Source organism: Puma concolor, chromosome C2 (genome assembly GCF_028749965.1).
Source record: "Puma concolor isolate L17-30 chromosome C2, mPumCon1.1.hap2, whole genome shotgun sequence".
NCBI lineage: Eukaryota > Metazoa > Chordata > Mammalia > Carnivora > Felidae > Puma > Puma concolor.
In genome coordinates, this window is record NC_141675.1 from 93396659 (window position 1) to 93409088 (window position 12430).

General features: G+C 40.2%; 1 long non-coding RNA gene across 1 annotated transcript in view; it reads right to left on the minus strand.

Annotated features, from left to right (window-relative positions):
• LOC147577426 (uncharacterized) overlaps positions 1 to 11504 on the minus strand; it is a 52323-nt gene extending 40819 nt beyond the window's left edge. Inside the window, exon 1 of the long non-coding RNA XR_015240281.1 lies at positions 9181 to 11504. This is a non-coding gene — a long non-coding RNA (uncharacterized LOC147577426). The remainder of the gene's footprint in view (positions 1 to 9180) is intronic.
• Positions 11505 to 12430: the final 926 nt, after the last annotated feature.

Below are 12430 nucleotides of genomic sequence, written 5' to 3' on the forward strand. Positions count from 1 at the left end.
ACTATGGCAGAAGTTGCTAGTGGCCCACCTATATCCCACCTGCAAGAACCATCCAGTGCTGACCAGCCGCTTCTAGTTGCCTGCACCACACTGGCAACTCTGCCCGAGGACCAAACCAAAACCCAAAAAAACTGCTGGAATTGTGTGGCCCTAAGCACAGCCATCAACCAGTGACAAATGGGAATTCATGGATAAACACGCCAGCTCTCTTGGCCCACACCTCTGAGGCTTGTGCTCAGCCCTGGCCCTTGCCAACTTCCAGAAGAATTAAGCTCCACTGCCCATGGTGGCAAAGCCCAATAATGTACTTCTTATTAGCTTCCCTCCCCTCCTTTCCCCACTGTCCTGTGGTGCTTCCTGAGCTCTTCTCTCAGATGACCCAAACTAAGACAACCACTCAAATAGTTTATTCCCAAACTCCAGTCTTTCCAGAACGAGCTCTTCTAACTCTGCTTTTAACCATGAACCCAGACTCTCATCTATTTCTGTTCACTCCATCACCAGTTTGGTGGCCAAGCCTCCCTAGAGCTGAAGAAACGTTCAGCATTTACATCCATCCAGTCCGAGCCCTTGTGCTTTATCTCCTCCACTTTATCTTGCTGGCAGCAACTCCTCAGCAAGAGACAATATTTCCCCCAGGCCAGGCTGTTCATGCTAATTAAAAAAAGATTTAGTTTCCTTCTGTTGTGCTTCAGATCAGCTAGAAAGATCTGTATCCTTTCCTTAACTCCCTATTCTCAAAAACACCTTCCTCTACCACACTCCTGAAGAAATATACCATCTCTTTACTGAGAAATAAAAATTCTTTAAAAAAAAAAAAAAAAAAAAGCACCCTGATTAGTTCTCCTCAAATCGCAGGAAGGTTTTCTGACTGATCCCCTTGGCATTATTATATATTTTCCTGTCTGAGAGGGTGAAATAGAAGCCAACCTTCCCCCTTTTTTTTTTTTTTCTTTTGGAGAAACTTCTCTCACAGAAGTCTCCACAGTAGCTTGGACAACAGCAATGGCTCCAGACCAGTGATTCTCAGTAGGGTTTTGTCTCCTCCAAGACATCTGACAAAGTCTAGAGACATTTTTGATTGTCACAACTAAGGAAAGTGCTACTGGCATCTAGCAGATAAAGGTTAGGGACATTGCTAAACATTCTGTAGTGCACATGACAGGCTCCCGGAACAAAGAATTAGCCAGGGCTGAATGTCAATGGTGCCAAGGTAGAGAAATCGTGCTGTAGCCACAGTGTTCCTCAACTTCAGCTGTATACTGGATCTCCTGGCAGCTTCCAAAACTCCAAGTGCCTGGAGTATACTGCAGATCAACTAAGTTGGGAATAGTGAGGATAGAGCGCCAATGAATTTTGTTAAGTTATTTTTTGTTTTAAGTTTTTTATTTTCATTCCGATAAAGTTAACATACAGTGTTATATTAGTTTCAGGTATATGACAAAGTGATTCAACAATTCTATACATTACTCAGTGCTCATCATGATAAATGTGCTCTTACTCCCCCCACCCCATCACCTATTTCACCTCCTTCCCCCTGGTAACCATCAGTTTGTTCTCTATAGTTAAGAGTCTGTTTTTGAATTTGTCTTTTTAATTTTTTTATTTGTTCATTTGTTTGGTTTCTTAAATTCCACATAGGAGTGAAATCTTATGGGATTTGCCTTTCTCTGACTGACTTACTTCACTTAGCATTATACTCTCTAGCTCCCTCCATGTCATTGCAAATGGGAAGACTTCATTCCTTTTTATGGCTGAATAATATTTCATTTTGTATATACACTACATCTTCTTTATGCATTCATCTATCATTGGACACTAGGACTGCTTCTATATCTTGGCTATTGTAAATAATGCTGCAATAAACATAGGGGTGCATATATCCTTTCAAATTAGTGTTTTCTTATTTTTTAGGTAAATACCTAGTAGTGCAATTACTGGATCGTAGGGTAGTTCTATTTCTAACTTTCTGAGGAGGCTACATATTGTTTTCCACACTGGTTGTACCAGTTTACATTCTCATCAACAGTGTACCAGGGTTCCTTTTTCTCTACAGCCTCACCAACACTTGTTTCTTGTGTTGCTGATTTTAGCCATTCTGACAGGCGTGAGGTGATATCTCATATTTGTATTTCCCTGATGATAAGTGATGTTGAGCATCTTTTCATGTGTCTATTGGCTATCTGGATATCTTATTTGGAGAGATGACTGTTCATGTCTTCTGTCCATTTCTTAATTGGATTATTTGTTTTTTGGGTGTTGACCTGTATTGGTTCTTTATATATTTTGGATACTAACCTTTTATCAGATAAGACATTTGCAAATATCTTCTCCCATTCCATAGGTCGTCTTTTTTTTTTTTTTTAAGTGATTTTTTTTGTTGTTGTTTATTTCTTTTTGAGAGATAGAGTGAGAGGAGAATCCCCAGCAGGCTCTGTGCTGTCAGCACAGATTCTGACATGGGGTTCGATCCAACAAACCATGAGAAAATGACCTGAGCCAAAATCAAGAGTCAGCTGAGCCACCCAAACACCCCTCCGTAGGCTGCCTTAATTTTGTTGGTTGTTTCCTTTGCTGTGCAGAAGATTTTTTATTTTGATGTAGTCCCAATAGTTCATTTTTGCTTTTGTTTCCCTTGCCTCAGGAGACATTTCTAGAAAAATGGTGCTATAGCTGATGTCAAAGAAATTACTGCCTGTGCTCTCTTCTAGGATTTTTATGGTTTCAGGTCTCACATTTAGGTCCTTAATCCATTTTGAGTTTATATTTGTGCATGGTATAAGAAAGTGGTCCAGTTTCATTCTTTGGCATGTCCAATTTGTTGACAATGTCCAGCACCATTTGTTGAAGGGATTGTCTTTTTCCCATTGTATATTCTTACCCCAAATGAGAATTTTTTTTTAAACTCCTCAAGCAATTCCAATGCACAGGCAAGGCTAAGGACCACTGTTTTGGAAACTACCTTAAGATTAGTATCTAAAACACCTTCTGGGGGCGCTTGGGTGGCTTGGTCGGTTAAGCGTCCGAGTTCGGCTCAGGTCATGATCTCACGGTCCGTGAGTTCGAGCCCCACGTCGGGCTCTGTGCTGACCGCTCAGAGCCTGCAGCCTGTTTCAGATTCTGTGTCTCCCTCTCTCTCTGCCCCTCCCCTGTTCATGCTCTGTCTCTCTCTGTCTCAAAAATAAACGTTAAAAAAAAAAATTAAAAAAAATAAAACACCTTCTGTTTCCAACCTTAGATCCTGGTCTGAATCAGGGCTTCCTAGATTGAAAGGAAGAGAAGAATTAAGGTGAAAAATATCCCTAAATCTCCCAGTAAACAGAATAAGTCTTTGTGTCTGCTGATGTTTGTGCCACCTGCTGCCTGTCAGGCTTCCTGTGGAACCATACCTTGGGCCACTCGACTGACCAACCCTTAAACTTAGACTGCCATACCCCCACACCATCCCTTGTCATCGTCCCTGTTGCCTAACAGCAGTTAGAGGCCCTATTCCAGGGGGAGGAATGAGTAGGGAAAGGGTTACATTAGAAAAGGAGATAAGGGAACTTCAGGGAGGCAGGATGCAGCTACAAGTGCACGACTGAAGAAGAGGCAGTGGCAGTGGAGTTTGGGGAATAAAGAGGATAAGATAAATGTGTTCCAGACCTGACTGGGCTAGGTGCCATGTGTGGATTCTCACAGACTTTCTGATAAGGTCCCAATAAAAAGCCAGGGACAGAAATCCCCAGCGGCAACCCAGTTGGGAGCCCTCTCACTCTTGAGAGCTTTACACTTTCTCTCAATAAATTCTATTACTTTGCTCAAAAAAAAGGCGGGGGGAGGGCATGGGCTATGTTGGAGGTATTACCCAGGAAGGAAAGGAGCCTTCAAATGCAGTGGTGAGAAGGGCCACTGACTCCCTCCAGAAAGAGTGAAATTTGGTACCCAGGTGGGACACAGGAAGAGTGTGGGAAAGAGAGGAGTTAGGAAACCTAAGGCCTAGATGTAAATTCTTTATAAGTTAGAAGTTAATGTGTAGTTTCTGTACCAGAGTGACAAAAAAGTTATCACTATGGATTTGAAAGAAGTTCTGTCTTGGAAAGATATCTTACTAATGGGGCGCCTGGGTGGCGCAGTCGGTTAAGCGTCCGACTTCAGCCAGGTCACGATCTCGCGGTCCGTGAGTTCGAGCCCCGCGTCAGGCTCTGGGCTGATGGCTCAGAGCCTGGAGCCTGTTTCCGATTCTGTGTCTCCCTCTCTCTCTGCCCCTCCCCCGTTCATGCTCTGTCTCTCTCTGTCCCAAAAATAAATAAACATTGAAAAAAAAAAATTAAAAAAAAAAAAAGATATCTTACTACTACTACTAAAAAAAAAAAAAAAAAAGGCTTGAGTGCTGACCTTTAAAGTTCTTCATTACATTTACTGATCAACTAGCCTTCAATTTCATATAACCAACTTTATATAATTGCATCAAAAATCTGAGGCATGCCAGTGTAGTGCATAGTTAAGAGAACAGATGCTAGAAAAAGACTGGGTTCAAATCCAGGCTCTACCACTTATGAGCTGTGTGATCCTGACCAAGTTACTTAACTTCTCTGAGCTGCTGTTTTTCCTCGACTGTAAAATGTAGATACTTCTTCATAAGGAATCCAAGACTCTGGACTCAAGACTGTGCTGAATAAGTTTGAGCAAGTGACTTAACCTCTCTAAGCCTTCCCTTCCTCATTTGAATGAAGGAAATTACCTGTTTCACAAGGATTTCGTGGGGGTGAAATAAAACCATGCACTGAAGGCACCCACACTAATCTTGGCGCACGGTGAGCATAAGGAAATATTAGCAATTATTATTGTTAGTGGCTATTGTTGCTACTGTGACTCAGTGAATACTTATTCATTCCTGCCTCAATGAGGCTGTTGTGCCACGTACTGCAGGTGACACTGGAATGAGTAAGCCAAGGTCCTTGTCACTAAATAAACAAGCATATAGCTGATGATTCTAATGCAGTAAGTAACAGAAGCCCAAAGTGTAGAAAATTTAGAAGTACCACCTCCTTTTTGACATCTTCTAGGTTTTGAAACATGAAAACCTTATTAAAGCTCAATTTAAGATCTCAACAGTGCATATTAATAGCTCAATTAAAGTGAAAGTTAAGACAGAATCTACACTTTGATGTAAGTAGTTTGCATATGACTAGCTACAGAGCTTTTCCTGGAGGAATCTTAACTAATCATGTAGGCCTTTGGGACTCTAATTAACCTATTCTCAGTTTTTTTTAATGTAAAATGATAGGGCGCCTGGCTGCCTCAGAAAAGCATGGACTCTAGATCTCAGGGTTGTGAGTTTGAGCCCCACGTTGCATGGAGACGTTACTTACTTACAAATAAATAAACAAATTTAACAAATAAATAAATCTGAAATGATATCAGAAACTTTGACACAACTCACCACAGCACTATCAACAGTGATACCTTGTAAAAACCAAATGTATGCAATTCTATACATTCCCTGGAAAAGAAATTTAACAGATGGGGCAGTTTTGCTCATTCACAAGCATTTACTACCTTTATTTTGGATCCTATGAATAAAATTAAAACCTGAAGGACAGGTGTACTTTATGATATGACTTCTCTTAATAAAAAGACATGGTATCAATTAAGAGTGCATTCAACTGTAAGAAAAAAAAACCTGCAAAACTGAAAATCTAGCATTAGCTTAACAACTAGGACTTTATCGTATAAAAGAAGTCTGAGGTTGGCAGGTCAGGACATGAAGTGATCCTAGACCCAAGTTCATTCTGCTTTTCCGCTCCACTATTTTTGGCAAATTGTTTTATCTTCATTCCATTTCTAGGCCTCATATCCATGTTAGTGGCCAGAGGAAAAGAAGAAAGCAAAAGGGGGAAGGAACAGAAAGGATTTCTCCTTGGGAAATTCCTTTTTATTTGGGAAAGGAAGCCCTCCCCTGCAGATCCTCCTTATGTCTTATGCACAGAACTGGGTCCCATGTCCACACTTAGAACAATCCCCAATTCATTCCCTGGAGCTGGGATCATGTACACCTTGCCTGAGATAAAGGGAATTCCAGCAACCTCCTGTACAAATTGGGGTTCTATCAGAAGGAAAGGAGGGCTATTGGGTGTTGGTGGGCAAGCTGGTGCCTGTCAGGGATACCTTCCTGTGGGAATCCAGCAAGAACAATACAGAAGGCATTGGGTTTGAACCTAACATCTTCACTCTCACAGCCACAAGAGACAAATCTGCGAATATTTGCTTTATACAGGAAATGCTCCAAACATCTGCCTGATTCCTCCAAATACATCCTTATTAATATGCCTTATCAAGTCTTCTGTTTGTATGAAGTACAAATAGTAGGTTGTATGAAGTACAAATAGTAGGTTGGTGAAGTACAATAGTAGGTTTCCATTATCCCAAGTCTCATTTTTCATCACAAACAGGTGACAAGGACAATCAGAGCCAGTGTTCTTAATCAAAACCTAGCTTCCTGTTTTTGTGCCAGTACCATATTATCTGGCAAAAAAACAGACACATGGATCAATGGAACAGAATAGAAAACCCAGAACTGGATACACAACTATATGGCCAACTAATCTTCAACAGAGTAGGAAAGAATATCCAATGAAAAAAAAGACAGTCTCTTCAACAAATAAAATGTTGGGAAAACTGGACAGCAACATGGAAAAGAATGAAACTGGACCACTTTCTTACACCATTCAAAATGGATGACAGACCTAAATGTGAGACAGGAAACCATCAAAAGACTACAGGAGATCTCAGGCAGCAACCTCTTTGACCTCAGCTGGAGCAGCTTCTCACTAGACACGTCTCTGAAGGCAAGGGAAACAAAAGTAAAATGAACTATTGGGACCTCATCAAGATAAAAAACTTCTGCAAAGTGAAGAAAACAATCAACAAAAATAAAAGGCAGCCTACAGAATGGAAGAAGATATTTGCAAATGACATATCTGATAAAGGGTTAGTATCCAAAATATATAAAGACCTTATCAAACTCCATACCTAAAAAACCAAATGATCCAGTGAAGAACTGGGCAGAAGACATGAATAGACATTTTCCAAAGAAGAAATCCTCACACCTATCAGAATGGCTAATATTAACAACAAAAGAAACAAGTATTGGCAAGGATGTGGAGAAAGGGGAGCCCCCTTAACACTGTTGGTGGAAATGCAAACTGATGCAGCCACTCTGGAAAACAGTACGGAGGTTCCTCAAAAAGTTAAGAATAGAATTACCCTATGATTCAGTAATTGCACTACTAGGTAACCCAAAGGATACAAAAATACAGATTTGATGGGGTACATGCACCTCAATGTTTGTAGTAGCATTATCAACAATAGCCAAATTATGGAAAGAGTCCAAATGTCCATGCATCCATCAACTGATGAATGGATAAAGAAGACATGGGGTGTGTATGTGTATGTAAGTATGTATGTATGTGTGTGTGTGCATATATATATATATATATATATATATATACACACATATATATATATATATATATATATGAATATTAGTCAGCCATAAAAAGGAATGAAGTCTTGCCATTTGCAATAATGTGGATAGAGCTAACATGTATTATGCTAAGCGAAATAAGTCACTCAGAGAAAGACAAACACCGTATCATTTCAGTCATATGTGGAATTTAAGAAACAAAACATGAACATATGGGAAGCGGGAAAAAAAGAGAAACAAACCATAAGAGACTCTTAACTATAGAGAACAAACTGAGGTTTGATGGAGGGAGGTTGGGGGGCGGGATGGGCTAAATGGGTGATGGGTACAAAAGAGGGCACTTGTGATGAACACTGGGTATTGTATGTAAGTGATGAATCACTGAATTCTACACCTGAAACCAATATTGCACTGTAGGTTAACAAACTAGAATTTAAATAAAAATTTTAAAAGAAAAAGAAAAAAAGCATTAGATTTCTAATCCTCAAATTAGGATTTCTTGAAGAAACGGACAAATCATTTCTCCTGTCAAAATCTTTCCTATAGAATTAGGCTGTGAGACTAGCAGATCTTTAAAGATTTTTCTGGCTCTAACATTCTATATACCTGTGGATGTGCTAGAAAATCTAAAGGTGCAAGTGGCAGTCTCTACTCTTAAAGATGCCACCTCTTGAACCCTCCAGGCTGGGTTAGGCATTCTTTCTCAGTACTGGACTCCACACAGCATCAGTCTTTATCCTGTCCAAAGAATGGTTAAAGATATGCCCTCTGGAGTCAGCCTGCCCAGATTTAAGTTCTGACTCAGCCCTTATTAGCTAGAGGACTCAAGCAAATTAGTTAACCTCTCTAAATCCCTCTGCATCATGGGGAATTTTAAGGCATGCAGTGAGATGTGTAAAGCCCTAACTTTAACTTAGTGACTAGAACACAAACAAAAGTTTAATTAAGTGTTGGCTGCTATAATTGTTTTTCTCCATTGTTCATTCCTCCAATAAGGAGCTGTATCTTTATTATATAAGTATCCTCAATGCTTAGTACATGACTGAGCTCAGTGAAGTGATCAATTCAGAGGAGACCTGACAGCCAATGTCCTACTAGAATTCAGTAGACACAGGCTCCTTCACCCCTGTGGCTCCAGGAAACCAACCATCCCTAGAACCTGCAGACCAACAGCAGCTCATTCTCCTTGCAGCCTGCACCATGTCTCCTCCCAAAGGTCCTGATAGGACCAAACACTTCTGTGCCACCCCTTCTCTAGAGCATGATCTCGAAGGAGAAGCTGCCTATCCAGTTTCTAATAGATAGCTGCAGGGTAGTTGGCCACCCTTATCTCCATCTACCCTCATCCAAGTCACTTCATATAAAAAATAGTAACACTCAGGGTGCCTGGGTGGCTCAGTCAGTTAATTGTCCAACTCTTGGTTTCAGCTCAGGTCATAATCTCTCGGTTTTGTGAGTTCAAGCCCTGCATTGGGCCTGCACTGTCAGTGTGGAGCCTGCTTGGGATTCTCCCTCTCCCTCTCTCTCTGCCCCTCCCCAACTCACACTGTCTCTGTCTCTCTCAGGATAAATAAATAAACTTCAAAAACACTTTTTTAAAATAGTAACACTCTTTGATGCTGTCTCCATCCTATATAAAGCATAAATAAAACCCTCTCTAGCAAACTTTGTTTTCTTAAATTATGAAAATAAGTAGAAAAAAATGTGCTTACCTGTGCAGATGTAGTTTCAAGAGAAGTTCCTTCACCTTCTCCTCCTACTCCCAACAATTTCATATCAGACTGGTACCCCCTGAGTCCCTCCTACATTGATTTCTGGAGCAGACTCAGCCAGTTGCCTCCTTCCTCATTTCCACTCCCCATTTTCTTTAGAGCCTAATTATCAAATAAGAGATGAATGATTTAAATGCAATTGATGATAGAAGTAAAGAATTGACTCAAAACTGCTAAGATAATACTCCTTGTAATTATGGAGGAAAAGAACTTGAATTCTTTTTTTTTTTTTTTTTAAGAACTTGAATTCTAATGGTAAGTTTGTTTGCTCCAGAAATCTCAGATGTTTCACCAGCAATATTCAAATGACTGGATGTCAGACTTTAGGTTGACTTTAATCTTTTAAATCCTGAAGCTTGGCGATGAGATCGATGCACACTGCACTTTCTTGGAATGTTGAAGGGTAGATGACAGGGATCAGTGTTCCTCCAGGCCACAGTGAATATCAGCAGAAGGGGAAATGGCAATAAACAAGGCAGCCAGAAGGGAGACTAGTAGAAGGATTACAATCATAACTGTTGGTACAAACGGATCCTCTAATAGAAACATGATAAGGGCGCCTGGGTGACACAGCTGGTTAGGTGTCCAACTTCAGCTCAGGTCATGATCTCATGGTTTGTGAGTTTGGGCCCCGCACCAGGCTCTCTCCTGTCAGCACAGAGCTGCTTTGGATCCTCTGTCTCCCTTTCTCTATGCCCCTCTTCCGTTCACTCTCAAAAGTAAACATTAAAAAAAATTTTTTTAAGAAACATGATAAAATTCTATTTGTTCATACAAAGGTAGAAAGTAGCAGCAGACATTTTGAAAAGCTCGAATCTTTTAATATATTTATGGTATTTTATAATTTACTAATTTTCAAGCGCTGTCCATATCTTTAAATCATGCAGCTTTGATCAAAATAGTTTCTCGTACAGATCTCTAATATCCTCAATTACTTCATTAATGATCTTGAAGAATGTAGCAATAACCATTACTCTGTAGCTTCCCCAAAGTCCCGAGAAGACTGTCAAGTGCCCACCAGGAATGAGAAAAAAGAAAAAGGAAAATAAATCAGGAAATGGACCCAAAGAGATTTGGATCAGAACATGAATGTAATATTTTTCACCAGGCAGGGTCCATAATAAAGGGTAAAAAGACACAGTACTTAAACAAACCAGCCTGTTAGAGAAGCAATATTGTCCCAAAGAGAGGAAGGGATGATGTACACGGATATGGAATTATTAAGACTGGCTCCTCAAGCATGTGCATAAAGGGGAACTAATAGAGATAATATATTTAGACTTTCATAAAGCTTTCGACAAGTTCACATCCAAATGAGTCATCCTGGGATTAGTAGGAACTGCTTTGTTCTGCAGAGAGGGCTTGTCTCAAAAATTGAAAATCATTTCTAGCCATAAGTCTTACAACAGCCTGATAACTGGTCAACCTCTAGCCTTTCTTGCCCTGAGATCCTCCTCCTCCAGAATCCAAAATGATCTTCCAGGGATGCAAATCCAATGAGGTTACTCCTGCTTAATACCTTCAGTGGCTACCATTGCCATTAGGATGAAGCCCTTAACTGTGATAAAGGGCTTATGATCTGTTCTGGTTCCTTGTCATTTTTGGCTGCGCAGCATTTGAACCACTTTCTTATGTTTGGGAATTCCATATCTGCCTCACATTTTCAAGCTGAACATGCCATATGCTTGCTTTTTCACCCTCCCCTGCAACAAGAAGTTTTTCAGGAGCAAGTGATGGGAAGATACAGGAACCTTGAGGAACTTTTTCTGGTGGCTGTGGCTGTAATAAGCTTTAGCTTTTGGGCCAACAGAGGCAGCAATACCAGTGTAGGCTCCTGTGCCCAGTGCTCACGGCCAGCCGCATCAGTCAGACACACGATAACATTATAGCACTCAGATGAGGTAGCAATTGGTATTCTCAGCAGACCACTTCTGGGTGTGATCTGGGGCATTGTTTGTGGTAGTGAGAAATAGTTAGAAATTGATTAAACTCTTAAGAACACATTGCTCAATAATTCTCAATGTTAAAAAAAATGTTTTACAATCAGCAAAACTAAAAGGCAACCTATGGAATGGGAGAAGATATTTACAAATGACATATCCAATAAAGGGTTAGTATCCAAAATCTATAAAGAACTTATCAAACTCAACACACACAAAATGAATAATCCAATTTAAAAATGGGCAGAAGACATGAATAGACATTTTTTCCAAAGAAGACATCCTGATAGCCAACAGACACAATGAAAAGATGCTCAAAATCACTCATCATCAGGGATATGTAAATCAAAACTACAGCGAGGTATCACCTCACACCTATCAGAATGGAGAAAATCAAAACCCAAGTAACAATAGGTGTTGGTGAGGATGTGGAGAAAAAGGAATTGTTGCACTGTTGGTAGGAATGCAAACTGGTATACCCACTGTAGAAAACAGTATGACATTTCCTCAAAAGGTTAAAAATAGGGGGCACCTGGGTGGCTCAGTCAGTTAGGTGTCCGACTCTGCTCAGGTCATAATCTCACAGTTTGTGGGTTCAAGCCCTGAGTCAGGCTCTGTGCTGACAGCTTGGAGCCTGGAGCCTGCTTCAGATTCTGTGTCTCCCTCTCTCTCTGCTCTTCCCCCACTCATGCTGTGTCTCTCTGTCTCTCAAAAATAAAATAAAACATTAAAAAAAAATTTTTTAAGTTAAAAATAGAACTACCCTAAATACTAAATACTTTGTAAATAGTAACTCTTCAAACAATGAGTTTAATAACAATGTAAGTATTACTAGTATATCTATTTTAAAGATAAGAAAACTGAGTCACAGAGAATGTAAATACTTTCCAGGTCACTTCACAAGTGGCAGAGCAGGGATACAAATGCAAGGTCATGGAAGGGGACTACAAGTTCCAACCATCTAATCACAGTTGGTTCTCTTGGCAACCAACCCCAGCCTTAGGTGCGGTCCGAAACTTGCCTCATTAACATAACAAAAGACACCTTTAACACAACTCTCAGAAAATCCCCAGGGTTTTAGAAGCTCTGTGACAGAAATGAGGACAATGACCAAATATGTATTTCTTATTATAAATCACAATATCACAGGATTTCACTTTAATCAGAAACTGACTATCTCCTGGTAATTTGGGGCTTCTTGTGCCTGGGAAACAGTGGACAAAAGGAAAAAAAAAGGTTTCCATATTGGC